This window comes from Oncorhynchus nerka, linkage group LG8 (assembly GCF_034236695.1).
Source record: "Oncorhynchus nerka isolate Pitt River linkage group LG8, Oner_Uvic_2.0, whole genome shotgun sequence".
Classification (NCBI taxonomy): domain Eukaryota; kingdom Metazoa; phylum Chordata; class Actinopteri; order Salmoniformes; family Salmonidae; genus Oncorhynchus; species Oncorhynchus nerka.
In genome coordinates, this window is record NC_088403.1 from 57,061,410 (window position 1) to 57,083,397 (window position 21,988).

Below are 21,988 nucleotides of genomic sequence, written 5' to 3' on the forward strand. Positions count from 1 at the left end.
CGAAGTCAAGGATCGGTAGGATAGTCAGTTTTACGAGGGTATGTTTAGCAGCATGAGTGAAAGAGGCTTTGTTGCGAAATAGGAAGCTGATTCTAGATTTAATTTTGGATTGGAGATGCTTAATATGAGTCTGGATAGAGAGTTTACAGTCTAGCCAGACACCTTGGTATTTATAGTTGTCCACATATTCTAAGTCAGAACGGTCCAGAGTAGTGATGTTGGTTGGGCGGGCAGGTGCGGGCAGCGATCAGTTGAAGAGCATGCATTTAGTTTTACTAGCATTTAAGAGCAGTTGGAGTCCACGGAAGGAGTGTTGTATGGCATTGACTCTAGTTTGGAGGTTTGTTAACACAGTGTCCAAAGAAAGGCCATTACATTATTGACGTATACAGAGAAAATAGTTGGCCCGAAAATTGAACCCTGTGGGCCCCCTATAGAGACTGCCAGAGGTCCGGACAACAGGCCATCCGATTTGACACACTGAACTCTATCTGAGAAGTAGTTAGTGAACCAGGCGAGGCAGTCATTTGAGAAACCAAGGCTGTTGTGTCTGCCGATAAGAATACATTGATTGACAGAGCCGAAAGCCTTGGTCAGGTCGATGAAGATGGCTGCACAGTACTGTCTTTTATCGATGGCGGTTATGCTATCGTTTAGGACCTTGTGTGTGGCTGAGGTGCACCGGTGACCAGCTCGGAAACCAGATTGCATAGCGGAGAAGGTATGGTGGGATTCGAAATGGTCAGTGATCTGTTTGTTAACTTGGCTTTCGTAAACTTTGGAGAGGCAGGGCAGGATGGATATAGGTCTGTAACAGTTTGGGTCTAGAGTGTCTCCCCCTTTGAAGAGGGGGATCTCAGACAATACGAAAGAGGTTGAACAGACTAGAGATAGGGGTTGCAATATTGGCAGCGGATCATTTTAGGAAGACAGGGTCCAGATTGTCTAGCCCAGCTGATTTGTAGGGATCTAGATTTTGCAACTCTTTCAGAATATCAGCTGTCTGGATTTGGGTGAAGGAGAAGCGGAGGGGGCTTTGGCCAGTTGCTGCGTGGGGTTCAGAGCTGTTGGCCGGGGTTGGGGTTGGGGTAACCAGGTGGAAAGCCTGGCCAGCCGTAAAGAAATGCTTATTGAAATTCTTGATTATCGTGGATTTATCGGTGGTGACAGTGTTTCCTAGCCTCAGTGCAGTGGGCAGCTGGGAGGAGGTGCTCTTATTCTCCATGGACTTTACAGTGTCCCAAAACGTTTGGGAATTAGTGCTGCAGGATGCAAATTTCTGTTTGAAAAACAGAGGGGAGTGTAGGTTAGGTCTATACAGTGAATACTCTGTTGAGTTTTTTTTATTTTTCCCATTTAATGCAATCTGAATTGTATTATAGAGGGCTGGCTGTTTATGTGCCAGTTCGTTTATAGTGTGAAGATTAAAGTATCCACTGAAATATGGGCAGACATTTGCATTTTTTCTTGCCCCGTTTTGTAGCCACAAGTAACAACTAATATTCGTAACCCAACTATTATGAATTATTAGATATAATATGTACTATATGTATTTTACACATACGTTGTTAGCCTATCTAATAAATCATTACATGGTTCACAAAGAGCCTCTGTCAACTTTCTCTCCTCTGTCCCCATCACTTGATATTCAAATGTTCCACCTATCCCCTGGCTCTATCCACTCATGTGTACTAATTAGAATTAGTGGTGGTGGGGTGTATATGAACAGGTGCATCAAACCATGCACGTAGCTCATTATTTTCCCATTATTTTCCCATCTCATCGAGTGACCACGCTGGGAAACCCACGGCAACAACATGTAAGCATTACCTGTGGCAATGCATCCTGGGTCGTTTGTGACATAGAAGGTAACTGTCACGAACCCAACGGCGTCATGCTGTTACTGCCATAGCTACAAATTTGGAAATGATTACCAATCTGTTGTTTTCCCTAGGAGTCATCGCCGGTAGCGTGTGTATATGGTAAACAACATAAACAGAGGCAAATGTCAGATTCTGATGGAAATAAATTGGTTGGAGGCGTATTTAGTAACACTTTACTTAATGTCTGCAGGTATAATAACTTAGCAGAGGCAAATGTCAGATTGTAGCGGATTCGTCAGTTTAAGGAAATGTATTGCTTGGGTGTTTTTATGGATAGGTGAAGGAGGTCTAACTGGGTGCCATTTTTAATTCCCTTGGAGTATGTACTCTAGTTAGTTAGACACAACTGAAGATGGAGCAGGTGTTTCAACCATTTTACGGAGTTACAGTTCATATAAGGAAAATCAGTCAATTGAAATAAATTAATTGTTTTTAAACTATGGATTTAATATGACTGGGCAGGGGCACAGCCACTAAATGTGGCATAGGCCCACCCACTGGGGAACCAGGCCCAGCCAATCAGAATGAGGTTTTCTCCACAAAAGAGCTCTATTACATCTAGAAAAACTCCTCAGGTTCATCAGCTGTCTGGGTGCTGGTCTCAGATGATCCCTCAGGTTCATCAGCTGTCTGGGTGCTGGTCTCAGATGATCCCTCAGGTTCATCAGCTGTCTGGGTGCTGGTCTCAGATGATCCCTCAGGTTCATCAGCTGTCTGGGTGCTGGTCTCAGATGATCCCTCAGGTTCATCAGCTGTCTGGGTGCTGGTCTCAGATGATCCCTCAGGTTCATCAGCTGTCTGGGTGCTGGTCTCAGATGATCCCTCAGGTTCATCAGCTGTCTGGGTGCTGGTCTCAGATGATCCCTCAGGTGACGAAGCCAGATGTGGAGGTCCTGTGCTGGCATGGTTACGTGTGGTCTGTGGTTGTGAGACCGGTTGGACGCACTGCCAAATTTTCTAAGATTACGTTGGAGGCGGCTTGTGGTAGAGAAATTAACATTAAAATCTCTGGCAACAGCTCTGGTGGACATTCCTGCTATCCGCATGCCAATTCCACACTCCCTCAACTCTTGAGACATCTGTAGCATTGTGTTGTGTGACAAAACAGCACATTTTAGAGTGGCCTTTAATTATCCCAGCACAAAGTGCACCTGTGTAATGATCATTCTGTTTAATCAGCTTCTTGATATGCCACACCTGTCAGGTGGATGGATTATCTTGGCAAAGGAGAAATGCTCACTAACAGGGATGTAAACAAATTTGGGCACAACATTTTAGAGAAATAAGCTTTTTGTGCATATGGAACATTTCTGGGATCTTTAATTTCAGCTTATGAAACATGGGACCAACATTTTTACATGTTGCATTTATATTTTTGCTCAGGAAATAAATATACCGACACAGCAGCGAGTGTGTTTTTAAGGCAAACCTTTATATTTTATTGGACAGGCCTGGGTATGAAACAACAACCAGCAAGAATCCACTCCAAACACTTAACTTCAGAATTGCTATATACATTTCTACAGTTATATACCACATTTACATTTTAGGGAAGGGTTTCTGGGCCAATTATTTGTCCATATGGTCCTGTAAATATTTTACAGAGCTCAGAATATAACTACAGAAAAATAACACCTAATGTATTAAGTGTGTACGCCATGTAATTGTACTGTCCTGTTTGTTTCTCACGTGCAAGGCAGGGGTATATGAAGAGTGTGACCTAAGCTTGCCTTGTCACACTAAAACCCGAGACAATCATGTTTTGTGGTTGACTTGGACTCAATCCCCCAGAGCTAAGCAGGAGCGATATCCAAGAAGTACCCTCCAGAGGCCAGTCATAACAGCCTCTACTCTGTCTCTTTCTGCTTCCCTGACCCTCTCTCTCCCCCCTCTCTTTCTGCTTCTCTCTCCCCCCCTCTCTTTCTGCTTCCCTGACCCTCTCTCCCCCTCTCTTTCTGCTTCTCTCTCCCCCTCTCTTTCTGCTTCCCTGACCCTCTCTCTCCCCCTCTCTTTCTGCTTCTCTATCTCCCCCTCTCTTTTGTCTCTCTCCCCCTCTCTTTCTGCTTCCCTGACCCTCTCTCTCCCCTCTCTTTCTGCTTCTCTCTCTCTCCCCCTCTCTTTCTCTCTCTCCCCCCTCTCTTTCTGCTTCTCTCTCTCTCCCCCTCTCTTTCTCTCTCTCTCCCCCTCTCTTTCTGCTTCTCTATCTCCCCCTCTCTTTCTCTCTCTCCCCCCCTCTCTTTCTGATTCATTTTCTCTCTCTCTCTCTCTCTTTCTCTCTCTTTATCCTTTCATAACACAGAGAGAGTGTGAGCCTTAAAGGATCCCTATAAAGACTGTGGGTAGCTTGTGAAGTGACAGGAAGTAGAGTACAGGGATTCTGGAGTGCATGTTTGAATTGTTTTTCTCTCCCTACATATATCTCTCTCCCTCCCTGTGACTTTGACCCCCACCTCGGTGAAGGAGTAGCCGACCGATTGAGGCCAGAGTAGCTGTACTGTAACTGTAACTGTAGTTGTAGTTGTACTGTAGCTGCACTGTTTTGTACTGTAACTGTAGCTGTTCTGTAACTGTACTGGACCTGTACTGTAGCTGCACTGTTTGTTGTAACTGGCTGTACAGCTGCACTGTTTTGTACTGTAACTGTAGCTGTACTGTAGCTGCACTGTTTTGTACTGTAACTGTAGCTGTACTGTAGCTGCACTGTTTTGTACTGTAACTGTAGCTGTACTGTAGCTGCACTGTTTTGTACTGTAACTGTAGCTGTTCTGTAGCTGTACTGTATTGTACTATAACTCTACTGTAACTGTACATTAGCTGTACTGTACCTGTACTGTAGCTGTACTGTACATGTACTGTACTGTAGCTGCACTGTTTTGTACTGTAACTGTAGCTGTTCTGTAGCTGTACTGTATTGTACTATAACTGTACTGTAGCTGTACTATATCTGTACTGTAGCTGTACTATATCTGTACTGTACCTGTACTATAACTGTACTGTAGCTGTACTATATCTGTACTGTAGCTGAACTATATCTGTACTGTAGCTGTACTGTATCTGTACTGTACTGTACTGTACCTGTACTATAACTCTACTGTAACTGTACATTAGCTGGACTGTACCTGTACTGTATCTGTACTGTACCTGTACTGTACCTGTACTATATCTGTACTGTACTGTACCTGTACTGTAACTGTACATTAGCTGGACAGTACCTGTACTGTAGCTGTACTATATCTGTACTGTACTGTACCTGTACTATAACTGTACATTAGCTGGACTGTACCTGTACTGTAGCTGTACTGTATCTGTACTGTACCTGTACTGTAACTGTACATTAGCTGGACTGTACCTGTACTGTAGCTGTACTATATCTATACTGTACTGTAGCTGTACTGTAGCTGTACTATATCTGTACTGTAGCTATAATGTATCTGTACTGTAGCTATACTGTACCTGTACTGTAGCTGTACTATATCTGTACTGCACTGTAGCTGTACTGTAGCTGTACTATATCTGTACTGTACTGTACCTGTACTGTAGCTGTACTATATCTGTACTGTACTGTAGCTGTACTGTACCTGTACTGTAGCTGTACTGTAGCTGTACTGTATCTGTACTGTAGCTATACTGTACCTGTACTGTAGCTGTACTATATCTGTACTGCACTGTAGCTGTACTGTAGCTGTACTATATCTGTACTGTACTGTACCTGTACTGTAGCTGTACTGTAGCTGTACTATATCTGTACTGTACTGTACCTGTACTGTAGCTGTACTATATCTGTACTGTAGCTGTACTGTAGCTGTACTATATCTGTACTGTACTGTACCTGTACTGTAGCTGTTATATATCTGTACTGTACTGTACCTGTACTGTAGCTGTACTATATCTGTACTGTACTGTACCTGTACTGTAGCTGTACTATATCTGTACTGTACTGTACTGTACCTGTACTCTAGCTATACTGGAGCTGTACTATATCTGTACTGTAGCTATACTGTACCTGTACTGTAGCTGTACTGTAGCTGTACTATATCTGTACTGTAGCTGTACTATATCTGTACTGTAGCTATACTGTACCTGTACTGTAGCTATACTATATCTGTACTGTACCTGTACTGTAGCTGTACTATATCTGTACTGTAGCTGTACTATATATGTACTGTACTGTACATTTACATTTACATTTAAGTCATTTAGCAGACGCTATTATCCAGAGCGACTTACAAATTGGTGCATTCACCTTATGACATCCAGTGGAACAGCCACTTTACAATAGTGCATCTAAATCTTTTCAGGGGGTGAGAAGGATTACTTTATCCTATCCTAGGTATTCCTTAAAGAGGTGGGGTTTCAGGTGTCTCCGGAAGGTGGTGATTGACTCCGCTGTCCTGGCGTCGTGAGGGAGTTTGTTCCACCATTGGGGGGCTAGAGCAGCGAACAGTTTTGACTGGGCTGAGCGGGAACTGTACTTCCTCAGTGGTAGGGAGGCGAGCAGGCCAGAGGTGGATGAACGCAGTGCCCTTGTTTGGGTGTAGGGCCTGATCAGAGCCTGGAGGTACTGAGGTGCCGTTCCCCTCACAGCTCCGTGAGGCAAGCACCATGGTCTTGTAGCGGATGCGAGCTTCAACTGGAAGCCAGTGGAGAGAGCGGAGGAGCGGGGTGACGTGAGAGAACTTGGGAAGGTTGAACACCAGACGGGCTGCGCCGTTCTGGATGAGTTGTAGGGGTTTAATGGCACAGGCAGGGAGCCCAGCCAACAGCGAGTTGCAGTAATCCAGACGGGAGATGACAAGTGCCTGGATTAGGACCTGCGCCGCTTCCTGTGTGAGGCAGGGTCGTACTCTGCGGATGTTGTAGAGCATGAACCTACAGGAACGGGCCACCGCCTTGATGTTATTTGAGAACGACAGGGTGTTGTCCAGGATCACGCCAAGGTTCTTAGCGCTCTGGGAGGAGGACACAATGGAGTTGTCAACCGTGATGGCGAGATCATGGAACGGGCAGTCCTTCCCGGGAGGAAGAGCAGCTCCGTCTTGCCGAGGTTCAGCTTGAGGTGGTGATCCGTCATCCACACTGATATGTCTGCCAGACATGCAGAGATGCGATTCGCCACCTGGTCATCAGAAGGGGGAAAGGAGAAGATTAATTGTGTGTCGTCTGCATAGCAATGATAGGAGAGACCATGTGAGGTTATGACAGAGCCAAGTGACTTGGTGTATAGCGAGAATAGGAGAGGGCCTAGAACAGAGCCCTGGGGGACACCAGTGGTGAGAGCACGTGGTAAGGAGACAGATTCTCGCCACGCCACCTGGTAGGAGCGACCTGTCAGGTAGGACGCAATCCAAGCGTGGGCCGCGCCGGAGATGCCCAACTCGGAGAGGGTGGAGAGGAGGATCTGATGGTTCACAGTATCGAAGGCAGCCGATAGGTCTAGAAGGATGAGAGCAGAGGAGAGAGAGTTAGCTTTAGCAGTGCGGAGCGCCTCCGTGATACAGAGAAGAGCAGTCTCAGTTGAATGACTAGTCTTGAAACCTGACTGATTTGGATCAAGAAGGTCATTCTGAGAGAGATAGCGGGAGAGCTGGCCAAGGACGGCACGTTCAAGAGTTTTGGAGAGAAAAGAAAGAAGGGATACTGGTCTGTAGTTGTTGACATCGGAGGGATCGAGTGTAGGTTTTTTCAGAAGGGGTGCAACTCTCGCTCTCTTGAAGACGGAAGGGACGTAGCCAGCGGTCAGGGATGAGTTGATGAGCGAGGTGAGGTAAGGGAGAAGGTCTCCGGAAATGGTCTGGAGAAGAGAGGAGGGGATAGGGTCAAGCGGGCAGGTTGTTGGGCGGCCGGCCGTCACAAGACGCGAGATTTCATCTGGAGGGAGAGGGGAGAAAGAGGTCAGAGCACAGGGTAGGGCAGTGTGAGCAGAACCAGCGGTGTCGTTTGACTTAGCAAACGAGGATCGGATGTCGTCGACCTTCTTTTCAAAATGGTTGACGAAGTCATCTGCAGAGAGGGAGGAGGGGGGGGGAGGAGGATTCAGGAGGGAGGAGAAGGTGGCAAAGAGCTTCCTAGGGTTAGAGGCAGATGCTTGGAATTTAGAGTGGTAGAAAGTGGCTTTAGCAGCAGAGACAGAAGAGGAAAATGTAGAGAGGAGGGAGTGAAAGGATGCCAGGTCCGCAGGGAGGCGAGTTTTCCTCCATTTCCGCTCGGCTGCCCGGAGCCCTGTTCTGTGAGCTCGCAATGAGTCGTCGAGCCACGGAGCGGGAGGGGAGGACCGAGCCGGCCTGGAGGATAGGGGACATAGAGAGTCAAAGGATGCAGAAAGGGAGGAGAGGAGGGTTGAGGAGGCAGAATCAGGAGATAGGTTGGAGAAGGTTTGAGCAGAGGGAAGAGATGATAGGATGGAAGAGGAGAGAGTAGCGGGGAGAGAGAGCGAAGGTTGGGACGGCGCGATACCATCCGAGTAGGGGCAGTGTGGGAAGGGTTGGATGAGAGCGAGAGGAAAAGGATACAAGGTAGTGGTCGGAGACTTGGAGGGGAGTTGCAATGAGGTTAGTGGAAGAACAGCATCTAGTAAAGATGAGGTCGAGCGTATTGCCTGCCTTGTGAGTAGGGGGAAGGTGAGAGGGTGAGGTCAAAAGAGGAGAGGAGGGAAAGAAGGAGGCAGAGAGGAATGAGTCAAAGGTAGGCGTGGGGAGGTTAAAGTCGCCCAGAACTGTGAGAGGTGAGCCGTCCTCAGGAAAGGAGCTTATCAAGGCATCAAGCTCATTGATGAACTCTCCGAGGGAACCTGGAGGGCGATAAATGATAAGGATGTTAAGCTTGAAAGGGCTGGTAACTGTGGCAGCATGGAATTCAAAGGAGGCGATAGACAGATGCGTAAGGGGAGAAAGAGAGAATGACCACTTGGGAGAGATGAGGATTCCGGTGCCACCACCCAGCTGACCATAAGCTCTCGGGGTGTGCGAGAACACGTGGGCGGACGAAGAGAGAGCAGTAGGAGTAGCAGTGTTATCTGTGGTGATCCATGTTTCCGTCAGTGCCAAGAAGTCGAGGGACTGGAGGGAGGCGTAGGCTGAGATGAACTCTGCCTTGTTGGCCGCAGATCGGCAGTTCCAGAGGCTACCGGAGACCTGGAACTCCACGTGGGTCGTGCGCGCTGGGACCACCAGATTAGGGTGGCCGCGGCCACACGGTGTGGAGAGTTTGTATGGTCTGTGCAGAGAGGAGAGAACAGGGATAGACACATAGTTGACAGGCTACAGAAGAGGCTACGTTAATGCAAAGGAGATTGGAATGACAAGTGGACTACACGTCTCGAATGTTCAGAAAGTTAAGCTTACGTAGCAAGAATCTTATTGACTAAAATGATTAAAATGATACAGTACTGCTGAAGTAGGCTAGCTGGCAGTGGCTGTGTTGTTGACTTTGTAGGCTAGCTGGCAGTGGCTGCGTTGTTGACACTACACTAATCAAGTCGTTCCGTTGAGTGTAATAGTTTCTACAGTGCTGCTATTCGGGGGCTAGCTGGCTAGCTAGCAGTGTTGATTACGTTACGTTGCGTTAAAAGAACGACAATAGCTGGCTAGCTAACCTAGAAAATCGCTCTAGACTACACAATTATCTTTGATACAAAGACGGCTATGTAGCTAGCTATGTAGCTAGCTACGATCAAACAAATCAAACCGTTGTACTGAACTGAAATGAAATGAAAATGTGATACTACCTGTGGAGCGAAGCGGAATGCGACCGGGTTGTTGAGTGCGGAAGTTCTATTCGGTAGACGTTGGTTAGCTAGCAGTGTCTCCTACGTTAAGGACGACAAATAGCTGGCTAGCTAACCTCGGTAAATTAAGATAATCACTCTAAAACTACACACTCTAAACTACACAATTATCTTGGATACGAAGACAGCAAAGACAACTATGTAGCTAGCTAACACTACACTAATCAAGTCGTTCAGTTGAGTGTAATAGTTTCTACAGTGCTGCTATTCGGTAGACGGTGGACGTTTGCTAGCTGGCTAGCTGCTGGGCAGATAGCAGTGTAGACTACGTTAGGACGACGAAATACGATAATTACGCAATTATCTTTGATACAATGACGGCTATGTAGCTAGCTAAGAAGAAATTGCTAAGATTAGACAAATCAAACCGTTGTACTATAATGAAATGTAATGAAAAGTTATACTACCTGCGGACCGAAGTGCGGATGACATGAGTGGTTTTACTGTACTGTAGCTGTACTATATCTGTACTGTACCTGTACTGTAGCTGTACTGTATCTGTACTGTACCTGTACTGTAACTGTACATTAGCTGGACTGTACCTGTACTGTAGCTGTACTATATATGTACTGTACTGTACCTGTACTGTAGCTGTACTATATCTGTACTGTAGCTGTACTATATCTATACTGTACTGTAGCTGTACTGTAGCTGTACTATATCTGTACTGTAGCTATACTGTACTTGTACTGTAGCTGTACTGTATCTGTACTGTACCTGTACTGTAACTGTACATTAGCTGGACTGTACCTGTACTGTAGCTGTACTATATATGTACTGTACTGTACCTGTACTGTAGCTGTACTATATCTGTACTGTAGCTGTACTATATCTGTACTGTACTGTACCTGTACTGTAGCTGTACTATATCTGTACTGTACTGTAGCTGTACTGTAGCTGTACTGTAGCTGTACTGTATCTGTACTGTAGCTATACTGTACATGTACTGTAGCTGTACTATATCTGTACTGTACTGTACCTGTACTGTAGCTGTACTATATCTGTACTGTACTGTACTGTACCTGTACTCTAGCTATACTGTAGCTGTACTATATCTGTACTGTAGCTATACTGTACCTGTACTGTAGCTGTACTGTAGCTGTACTATATCTGTACTGTAGCTATACTGTACCTGTACTGTAGCTGTACTATATCTGTACTGTACTGTACTGTACCTGTACTGTAGCTATACTGTACCTGTACTGTAGCTGTACTATATATGTACTGTACTGTACCTGTACTGTAGCTGTACTATATCTGTACTGTAGCTGTACTATATCTGTACTGTACTGTACCTGTACTGTAGCTGTACTATATCTGTACTGTACTGTAGCTGTACTGTAGCTGTACTGTATCTGTACTGTAGCTATACTGTACATGTACTGTAGCTGTACTATATCTGTACTGTACTGTACCTGTACTGTAGCTGTACTATATCTGTACTGTACTGTACTGTACCTGTACTCTAGCTAAACTGTAGCTGTACTATATCTGTACTGTAGCTGCACTGTAGCTATACTGTACCTGTACTGTAGCTGCACTGTACTGTAGCTGTACAGTTTTGTACTGTAGCTGCACTGTATTGTACTGTAGCTGCACTGTATTGTACTGTAGCTGCAGTGTACTGTAACTGTAGCTGTACTGTAACTGTACTGTATTGTACTGTAGCTGCACTGTATTGTACTGTAGCTGCACTGTATTGTACTGTAACTGTAGCTGTACTGTAACTGTACTGTATTGTACTGTAACTGTACTATATCTGTACTGTAACTGCACTGTATTGTACTGTAGCTGCACTGTATTGTTCTGTAGCTGCACTGTATTGTACTGTAGCTGCACTGTATTATTCTGTAGCTGCACTGTATTGTATTGTAGCTGTACTGTATTGTTCTGTAACTGTACTGTAGCTTTACTCTAGCTGCACTGTATTGTTCTGTAACTGTACTGTATTGTTCTTTAACTGTACGTTAGCTTTACTTTAGCTGCACTGTATTGATCTGTAACTGTACTGTTTTGTTCTGTAACTGTACTGTATTGTTCTGTAACTGTAGCTGCACTGTATTGTTCTGTAACTGTACTGTATTGTACTGTAGCTGCACTGTATTGTACTGTAACTGTACTGTTTTGTTCTGTAACTGTGCTGTATTGTTCTGTAACTGTAGCTGCACTGTATTGTACTGTAGCTGTACTATATCTGTACTGTAGCTGTACTGTACCTGTACTGTAGCTATACTGTACCTGTACTGTAGCTGTACTATATCTGTACTGTAGCTGTACTGTAGCTGTACTATATATGTACAGTACTGTACTGTACCTGTACTGTAGCTGTACTGTACCTGTACTGTAGCTGTACTATATCTGTACTGTACTGTACCTGTACTCTAGCTATACTGTAGCTGTACTATATCTGTACTGTAGCTATACTGTACCTGTACTGTAGCTGTACTGTAGCTGTACTATATCTGTACTGTAGCTATACTGTACCTGTACTGTAGCTGTACTATATCTGTACTGTACAGTACATGTACTGTAGAGGTACTATATCTGTACTGTAGCTATACTGTACCTGTACTGTAGCTGTACTATATCTGTACTGTACATGTACTGTAGCTGTACTATATCTGTACTGTACCTGTACTGTAGCTGTACTATATCTGTACTGTAGCTGTACTATATCTGTACTGTAGCTGTACTATATCTGTACTGTAGCTATACTCTACCTGTACTGTAGCTGTACTATATCTGTACTGTAGCTGTACTGTAGCTGTACTATATATGTACTGTACTGTACTGTACCTGTACTGTAGCTGTACTGTACCTGTACTGTAGCTGTACTGTACCTGTACTGTAGCTGTACTATATCTGTACTGTAGCTATACTGTACCTGTACTGTAGCTGTACTATATCTGTACTGTACTGTACTGTACCTGTACTGTAGCTATACTGTACCTGTACTGTAGCTGTACTATATATGTACTGTACTGTACCTGTACTGTAGCTGTACTATATCTGTACTGTAGCTGTACTATATCTGTACTGTACTGTACCTGTACTGTAGCTGTACTATATCTGTACTGTACTGTAGCTGTACTGTAGCTGTACTGTAGCTGTACTGTATCTGTACTCTGTACATGTACTGTAGCTGTACTATATCTGTACTGTACTGTACCTGTACTGTAGCTGTACTATATCTGTACTGTACTGTACTGTACCTGTACTCTAGCTATACTGTAGCTGTACTATATCTGTACTGTAGCTATACTGTACCTGTACTGTAGCTGTACTGTAGCTGTACTATATCTGTACTGTAGCTATACTGTACCTGTACTGTAGCTGTACTATTTCTGTACTGTAATGTACATGTACTGTAGAGGTACTATATCTGTACTGTAGCTATACTGTACCTGTACTGTACATGTACTGTAGCTGTACTATATCTGTACTGTAGCTGTACTATATATGTACTGTACCTGTACTGTAGCTGTACTATATCTGTACTGTACTGTACTGTACCTGTACTGTAGCTATACTGTACCTGTACTGTAGCTGTACTATATCTGTACTGTAGCTGTACTGTAGCTGTACTATATATGTACTGTACTGTACTGTACCTGTACTGTAGCTGTACTGTACCTGTACTGTACCTGTACTGTACTGTACCTGTACTGTAGCTGTACTATATCTGTACTGTAGCTGCACTGTAGCTATACTGTACCTGTACTGTAGCTGCACTGTACTGTAGCTGTACAGTTTTGTACTGTAGCTGCATTGTATTGTACTGTAGCTGCACTGTATTGTACTGTAGCTGCACTGTATTGTACTGTAGCTGCAGTGTACTGTAACTGTAGCTGTACTGTAACTGTACTGTATTGTACTGTAGCTGCACTGTATTGTACTGTAGCTGCACTGTATTGTACTGTAACTGTAGCTGTACTGTAACTGTACTGTATTGTACTGTAACTGTACTATATCTGTACTGTAACTGCACTGTATTGTACTGTAGCTGCACTGTATTGTTCTGTAGCTGCAATGTATTGTACTGTAGCTGCACTGTATTATTCTGTAGCTGCACTGTATTGTATTGTAGCTGTACTGTATTGTTCTTTAACTGTACTGTAGCTTTACTTTAGCTGCACTGTATTGATCTGTAACTGTACTGTTTTGTTCTGTAACTGTACTGTATTGTTCTGTAACTGTAGCTGCACTGTATTGTTCTGTAACTGTACTGTATTGTACTGTAGCTGCACTGTATTGTACTGTAACTGTACTGTTTTGTTCTGTAACTGTGCTGTATTGTTCTGTAACTGTAGCTGCACTGTATTGTACTGTAGCTGTACTATATCTGTACTGTAGCTGTACTGTACCTGTACTGTAGCTATACTGTACCTGTACTGTAGCTGTACTATATCTGTACTGTAGCTGTACTGTAGCTGTACTATATATGTACTGTACTGTACTGTACCTGTACTGTAGCTGTACTGTACCTGTAACCTGTACTGTACTGTACCTGTACTGTACTGTACTGTGTACTGTAGCTGTACTGTACTGTAGCTGCACTGTACTGTAGCTGTACAGTTTTGTACTGTAGCTGCATTGTATTGTACTGTAGCTGCACTGTATTGTACTGTAGCTGCACTGTATTGTACTGTAGCTGCAGTGTACTGTAACTGTAGCTGTACTGTAACTGTACTGTATTGTACTGTAGCTGCACTGTATTGTACTGTAGCTGCACTGTATTGTACTGTAACTGTAGCTGTACTGTAACTGTACTGTATTGTACTGTAACTGTACTATATCTGTACTGTAACTGCACTGTATTGTACTGTAGCTGCACTGTATTGTTCTGTAGCTGCACTGTATTGTACTGTAGCTGCACTGTATTATTCTGTAGCTGCACTGTATTGTATTGTAGCTGTACTGTATTGTTCTGTAACTGTACTGTAGCTTTACTCTAGCTGCACTGTATTGTTCTGTAACTGTACTGTATTGTTCTTTAACTGTACGTTAGCTTTACTTTAGCTGCACTGTATTGATCTGTAACTGTACTGTTTTGTTCTGTAACTGTACTGTATTGTTCTGTAACTGTAGCTGCACTGTATTGTTCTGTAACTGTACTGTATTGTACTGTAGCTGCACTGTATTGTACTGTAACTGTACTGTTTTGTTCTGTAACTGTGCTGTATTGTTCTGTAACTGTAGCTGCACTGTATTGTACTGTAGCTGTACTATATCTGTACTGTAGCTGCACTGTACCTGTACTGTAGCTATACTGTACCTGTACTGTAGCTGTACTATATCTGTACTGTAGCTGTACTGTAGCTGTACTATATATGTATACTGTACTGTACCTGTACTGTAGCTGTACTGTACCTGTACTGTAGCTGTACTATATCTGTACTGTACTGCTATACTGTAGCTGTACTATATCTGTACTGTAGCTATACTGTACCTGTACTGTAACTGTACTGTAGCTGTACTATATCTGTACTGTAGCTATACTGTACCTGTACTGTATTGTGTACTGTACTGTACTGTAGAGGTACTATATCTGTACTGTAGCTATACTGTACCTGTACTGTAGCTGTACTATATCTGTACTGTACATGTACTGTAGCTGTACTATATCTGTACTGTACCTGTACTGTAGCTGTACTATATCTGTACTGTAGCTGTACTATATCTGTACTGTAGCTGTACTATATCTGTACTGTAGCTATACTCTACCTGTACTGTAGCTGTACTATATCTGTACTGTAGCTGTACTGTAGCTGTACTATATATGTACTGTACTGTACTGTACCTGTACTGTAGCTGTACTGTACCTGTACTGTAGCTGTACTGTACCTGTACTGTACTGTACTTGTACTGTAGCTGTACTATATCTGCACTGTAGCTGCACTGTAGCTATACTGTACCTGTACTGTAGCTGCACTGTACTGTAGCTGTACAGTTTTGTACTGTAGCTGCATTGTATTGTACTGTAGCTGTACTGTATTGTACTGTAGCTGCACTGTATTGTACTGTAGCTGCAGTGCACTGTAACTGTTCTGTAACTGTTGTACTGTAGCTGCACTGTATTGTACTGTAGCTGCACTGTATTGTACTGTAACTGTAGCTGTACTGTAACTGTACTGTATTGTACTGTAACTGTACTATATATGTACTGTAACTGCACTGTATTGTACTGTAGCTGCACTGTATTGTTCTGTAGCTGCACTGTATTGTTCTGTAGCTGCACTGTATTGTACTGTAGCTGCACTGTATTATTCTGTAGCTGCACTGTATTGTATTGTAGCTGTACTGTATTGTTCTGTAACTGTACTGTAGCTTTACTCTAGCTGCACTGTATTGTTCTGTAACTGTACTGTATTGTTCTGTAACTGTACTGTAGCTTTACTTTAGCTGCACTGTATTGTTCTGTAACTGTACTGTTTTGTTCTGTAACTGTACTGTATTGTTCTGTAACTGTAGCTGCACTGTATTGTTCTGTAACTGTACTGTTTTGTTCTGTAACTGTACTGTAGCTTTACTTTAGCTGCACTGTATTGTTCTGTAACTGTACTGTATTGTTCTGTAACTGTACTGTATTGTTCTGTAACTGTAGCTGCACTGTATTGTACTGTAACTGTACTGTTTTGTTCTGTAACTGTGCTGTATTGTTCTGTAACTGTAGCTGCACTGTATTGTTCTGTAGCTGCACTGTATTGTACTGTAGCTGCACTGTATTGTTCAGTAGCTGCACTGTATTGTACAGTAGCTGCACTGTATTGTACTGTAGCTGCACTGTATTGTACTGTAGCTGCACTGTATTGTACTGTAGCTGCACTGTACTGTACTGTAGCTGCACTCTAATGTTCTGGGTCTTGGCTGATAAGGTTCTATGTTAATATGCTCTGGGTCTTGGCTAGTAAGGTTCTATGTTAATATGCTCTGGGTCTTGGCTGGCAAGGTTCTATGTTAATATGCTCTGGGTCTTGGTTGATAATGTTCTGTGTTAATATTCCCTGGGTCTTGGCTGGTAAGGTTATGTGTTAATATTCCCTGGGTCTTGGCTGGTAAGGTTCTATGTTAATATGCTCTGGGTCTTGGCTGGTAAGGTTCTATGTTAATATGCTCTGGGTCTTGGCTGGTAAGGTTCTATGTTAATATGCTCTGGGTCTTGGCTGGTAAGGTTCTATGTTAATATGTGAGAGTAAGGATCTGTGTTATTATGCTCTGGCTCTTTGCTGGTAAGATTCTACATAAATATGCCCTGGGTCCTGCCAGGATGTCATCAACTGTCAGTGAAGGAGCTTCTCTCTCAGGGGTGTTGTACTTAGATGCATTTGTTCTTCAATGTATTAGAACATATTGGGTGAAAAGGATCAAAACATCTGACCCCAAATCAGTTCTTGATACATTGAACAACAAATGCATCTAAGTACAACATCCCTGAGAGAGAAGCTCCTTCACTGACAGTTGATGACATCCTGGCAGGACCCAGGGCATATTTATGTAGAATCTTACCAGCAAAGAGCCAGAGCATAATAACACTGAACCTTACCAACCCCATGGGGGTTTTGCATCCTGACCTGATCGACACTAATTAGGCCGTCTAGAGAATCAGCGATGCCTACATGTCCATGGGGCAGAATGACACCTAGCAGTCCTCAGTGGTGTTAACTACCCTACATACTGATTTAAGGTCAGATTTGTGTTTCCCAGAACTGTTTGTACAGTCTACTTCTACCTGAAGTGTCAGCTCACTGGGAATTCAGGGCTTAGCCCCAGGTTTAATAGTATGCTTCCTAGAGATAGTCCCTGGAGCACTTCTAAAGTGATGATGTAGTCATAAAAATATTTTTGTCTGTTTAAAAACAACAGGAGCATTCAACCTGTCAGTGAGTTTTAACAGTGTCCTGTGCTGTACACAAACAGCCTCAGATTTTCCCTAGCCTATTATCATCTGTGCCGCTACACTACCCCCCTTCTCCCTTCCTTTCCCTCCCTCTCGCTCTGCTCACTCTCACAAACTCTCCCCCTTCTCTCTTCCTTTCCCTCCCTCACTCTCTCTCTCTGCTCACTCTCACAAACTCTCCCCCTTCTCCCTTCCTTTCCCTCCCTCTCGCTCTGCTCACTCTCACAAACTCTCCCCCTTCTCTCTTCCTTTCACTCCCTCTCTCTCTGCTCGCTCTCACAAACTCCCCCTTCTCTCTTCCTTTCCCTCCATCTCTCTGCTCGCTCTCACAAACTCTCCCCTTTCTCTCTTCCTTTCCCTCCCTCGCTCTGCTCACTCTCACAAACTCTCCCCCTTCTCTCTTCCTTTCACTCCCTCTCTCTCTGCTCGCTCTCACAAACTCCCCCCCCTTCTCTCTTCCTTTCCCTCCCTCGCTCTGCTCGCTCTCACAAACTCTCCCCCTTCTCTCTTCCCTTCCTTCCCTCCCTCTCTGCTCGCTCTCACAAACTCTCCCCCTTCTCTCTTCCTTTCCCTTCCTCTCTCTCTGCTCGCTCTCACAAACTCTCCCCCTCTATTTCTCTCTCCGCTCCCCTTATCTCCCTCCATATCACTCACTGATGCTTGTTTTCAGGAGGGGAAAACACAAGAGGCTTTTCCCTGAGAAAGACAGAAGTGTGGCGATGTAGCTGCTCTGCTGTTACATAAAAAATAACATTCAGCAGAGAGCGATGGGGCTGACACAGGGAGCGATGGGGCTGACTCAGGGAGCGATGGGGCTGACTCAGGGAGCGATGGGGCTGACTCAGGGAGCGATGGGGCTGACTCAGGGAGCGATGGGGCTGACTCAGGGAGCGATGGGGCTGACTTAGGGAGCGATGGGGCTGGCTCAGAGAGTGATGGGTCAGGCTCAGAGAGTGATAGGGCTGCTTCATCTTATCACCAACACTGCAGAGCTTTGGAGCCGGGTACAGAATCTTGGTGGCACAGCATCTTCCCGGCTCATCCCCAGGATCATAGAGGGTTGTGGGACACTTCCTGGATCTCAGAACCCTAAGGGCACAGTCTTTTACGAGACTGGGCTATGGCCCCACTACACTAGGCCCTCTCCAGGGATTAATACTGAAGATTTAGCCTGTCAAACTAAGAGGGTTTTATTTGTTTATGTGGATCCCCAATAGCTTTTACAGAAGCAGCAGCTACTCTTCCTAGTGTCCACAAAGAAACACAAAACATGACAGGTAACAAAACACTGATAAACTGATAGATAAGGGCGGTCACACACATTTAGAATACGATACACAAACAATACAACAAAAAATGTACAAACAATATAACACTAAACAATGTGTGTAATTGTGTCTGTGTGTGAGTCTGTGTCTGTCTGTGTGTGTGTGTGTGTGTGTGTGTGTGTGTGTGTGTGTGTGTGTGTGTGTGTGTGTGTGTGTGTGTGTCCTCACAGTCCCCACTGTTCCATTAGTTGTTGTTTAGCGCATTTTTTAAAGGTCATTTGGCTGTTTGCTTCAGTAATTGTAGAAGGAAGGGTTTTCCATGCGATCATGGCTCTGTATAATACTGTGAGTTGCCCTCGTCAATGTACACACAGTGAAAATGAAAAGAAAAACAGGTTTTTAGATACAGTGGGGAGAACAAGTATTTGATACACTGCCGATTTTGCAGGTTTTCCTACTTACAAAGCATGTAGAGGTCTGTAATTTTGATCATAGGTACACTTCAACTGTGAGAGATGGAATCTAAAACAAAAATCCAGAAAATCACATTGTATGATTTTTAAGTAATTAATTTGCATTTTATTGCATGACACAAGTATTTGATAACCTACCAACCAGTAAGAATTCCGGCTCTCACAGACCTGTTAGTTTTTCTTTAAGAAGCCCTCCTGTTCTCCACTCATTAACTGCACCTGTTTGAACTCGTTACCTGTATAAAAGACACCTGTCCACACACTCAATCAAACAGACTCCAACCTCTCCACAATGGCCAAGACCAGAGAGCTGTGTAAGGACATCAGGGTTAAATTGTAGACCTGCACAAGGCTGGGATGGGCTACAGGACAATAGGCAAGCAGCTTGGTGAGAAGACAACAACTGTTGGCGCAATTATTAGAAACTGGGAGAAGTTCAAGATGATGGTCAATCACACTCGGTCTAGGGCTCCATGCAAGATCACACCTCGTGGGGCATCAATGATCATGAGGAAGGTGAGGGATCAGCCCAGAACTACACGGCAGGACCTGGACAATGACCTGAAGAGAGCTGGGACCACAGTCTCAAAGAAAACCATTAGTATCACACTACGCCGTCATGGATTAAAATCCTGCAGCGTACGCAAGGTCCCTCTGCTCAAGCCAGCGCATGTTCAGGCCCGTCTGAAGTTTGCCAATGACCATCTGGATGATCTATTGGAGCAATGGGAGAAGGTCATGTGGTCTGATGAGTCAAAAATAGAGCTTTTGGTCTAAACTCCACTCACCGTGTTTGGAAGAAGAAGAAGGATGAGTACAACCCCAACAACACCATCCCAACCGTGAAGCATTGAGGTGGAGACATCATTCTTTGGGGATGCTTTTCTGCAAAGGGGACAGGATGACTGCACCGTATTGAGGGGAGGATGGATGGAGCCATATATCGCGAGATCTTGGCCAACAACCTCCTTCCCTCAGTAAGAGCATTGAAGATGGGTCATTACTGGGTCTTCCAGCATGACAACGACCCGAAACACACAGCCAGGGCAACTAAGGAGTGGCTGCGTAAGAAGCATCTCAAGGTCCTGGAGTGGCCTACCCAGTCTCCAGACCTGAACACAATAGAACATCTTTGGAGGGAGCTGAAAGTCCGTATTGCCCAGCGACAGCCTCGAAACCTGAAGGATCTGGAGAAGGTCTGCATGGAGGAGTGGGCCAAAATCTCTGCTGCAGTGTGTGCAAACCTGGTCAAGAACTACAGGAAACGTATGATCTCTGTAACTGCAACCAAAGTTTTCTGTACCAAATATTAAGTCCTGCTTTTCTGATGTATCAAATACTTATGTCATGCAATAAAATGCTAATTAATTACTTAAAAATCATACAATGTGATTTTCTGGATTTTTGTTTTAGAATCCGTCTCTCACAGTTGAAGTGTACCTATGATAAAAATTACAGACATCTACATGCTTTGTAAGTAGGAAAACCTGCAAAATCGACAGTGTATCAAATACTTGTTCTCCCCACTGTATGTTTGCAAAAGATTTTTTTTTAAATCACATAAGTATTCAGATCCTTAACTCAGTACTTTGTTGAAGCACCTTTGGCAGTGTTTACAGCCTCAAGTCTTCGTGGGTATTTTTTTATGACACTAGAAACTTGGCACACCTGTGTTTGGGGAGTTTGTCCCATTTGTCTCTGAAGATCCTCTCACTCAAGGACATTTGGAGACTTGTCCAGAAGCCACTCCTTCATTGTGATGGCTGTGTGCTTAGGGTTGTTGTCCTGTTGGAAGGGGATCCTTCTCCCCAGGCTGAGGTCCTGAGCACTCTGGAGAAGGTTTTAAATCAAGGATCTCTTTGTACTTTGCTCCATTTATCTTTCCCTCAATCCTGACTGGTCTCCCAGTTCCTGCCACTGAAAAACATCCCCACAGCATGATGATGCTACCACCATGCTTCACCATAGGGATGGGATCTGGTTTCCTCCAGATGCGACAGTTGGCATTCAAGCCAAAATCTTGGTTTCATCAGACCAGAGAATCTTGTTTCTCATGGTCTGAGAGTCTTTGGATTCCTTTTGGTAAACTTCAAGAGGGCTGTCATGTGCCTTTTACTGAGGAGTGGCTTCTGTCTGGCCACTCTACCATAAATGCCTGATTGGTGGAGTACTGCAGAGATGGTTGTCCTTCTGAAAGGTTCTCCCATCTCCACAGAGGAACGCTGGACCTGTGTCAGAGTGATATTTGGGTTTTTGGTTACCTCCCTGACCATGGCCCTTCTCCCCCGATTGCTCAGTTTGGCCTGGCGGCCAGATCTAGAAAGAGTCTTGGTGGTTCCAAACTTCTTCCACTTAAGAGTTATTGAGGCCACTGTGTTCATGGGGACCTTCAATGCTCCAGAAATGTTTTGGTACCCTTCCCCAGGACTTTGTCTCGACACAATCCTGTCTCGGATCTCTACGGACAATTCCTTCAACCTCATGGCTTGGTTTTTGCTCTGACATGCTCTATCAACTGTGGGACCTTATATAGACAGGTGTGTGCCTTTCCAAATCATGTCCAATCATTTGAATTTACCAGAGGTGGACTCCAGTCAAGTTGTAGAAACATCTCAAGGATAATCAATAGATAAAGGATGCACCTTAGCTCAATTTCGAGTCTCATAGCAAAGGGTCTGAATACT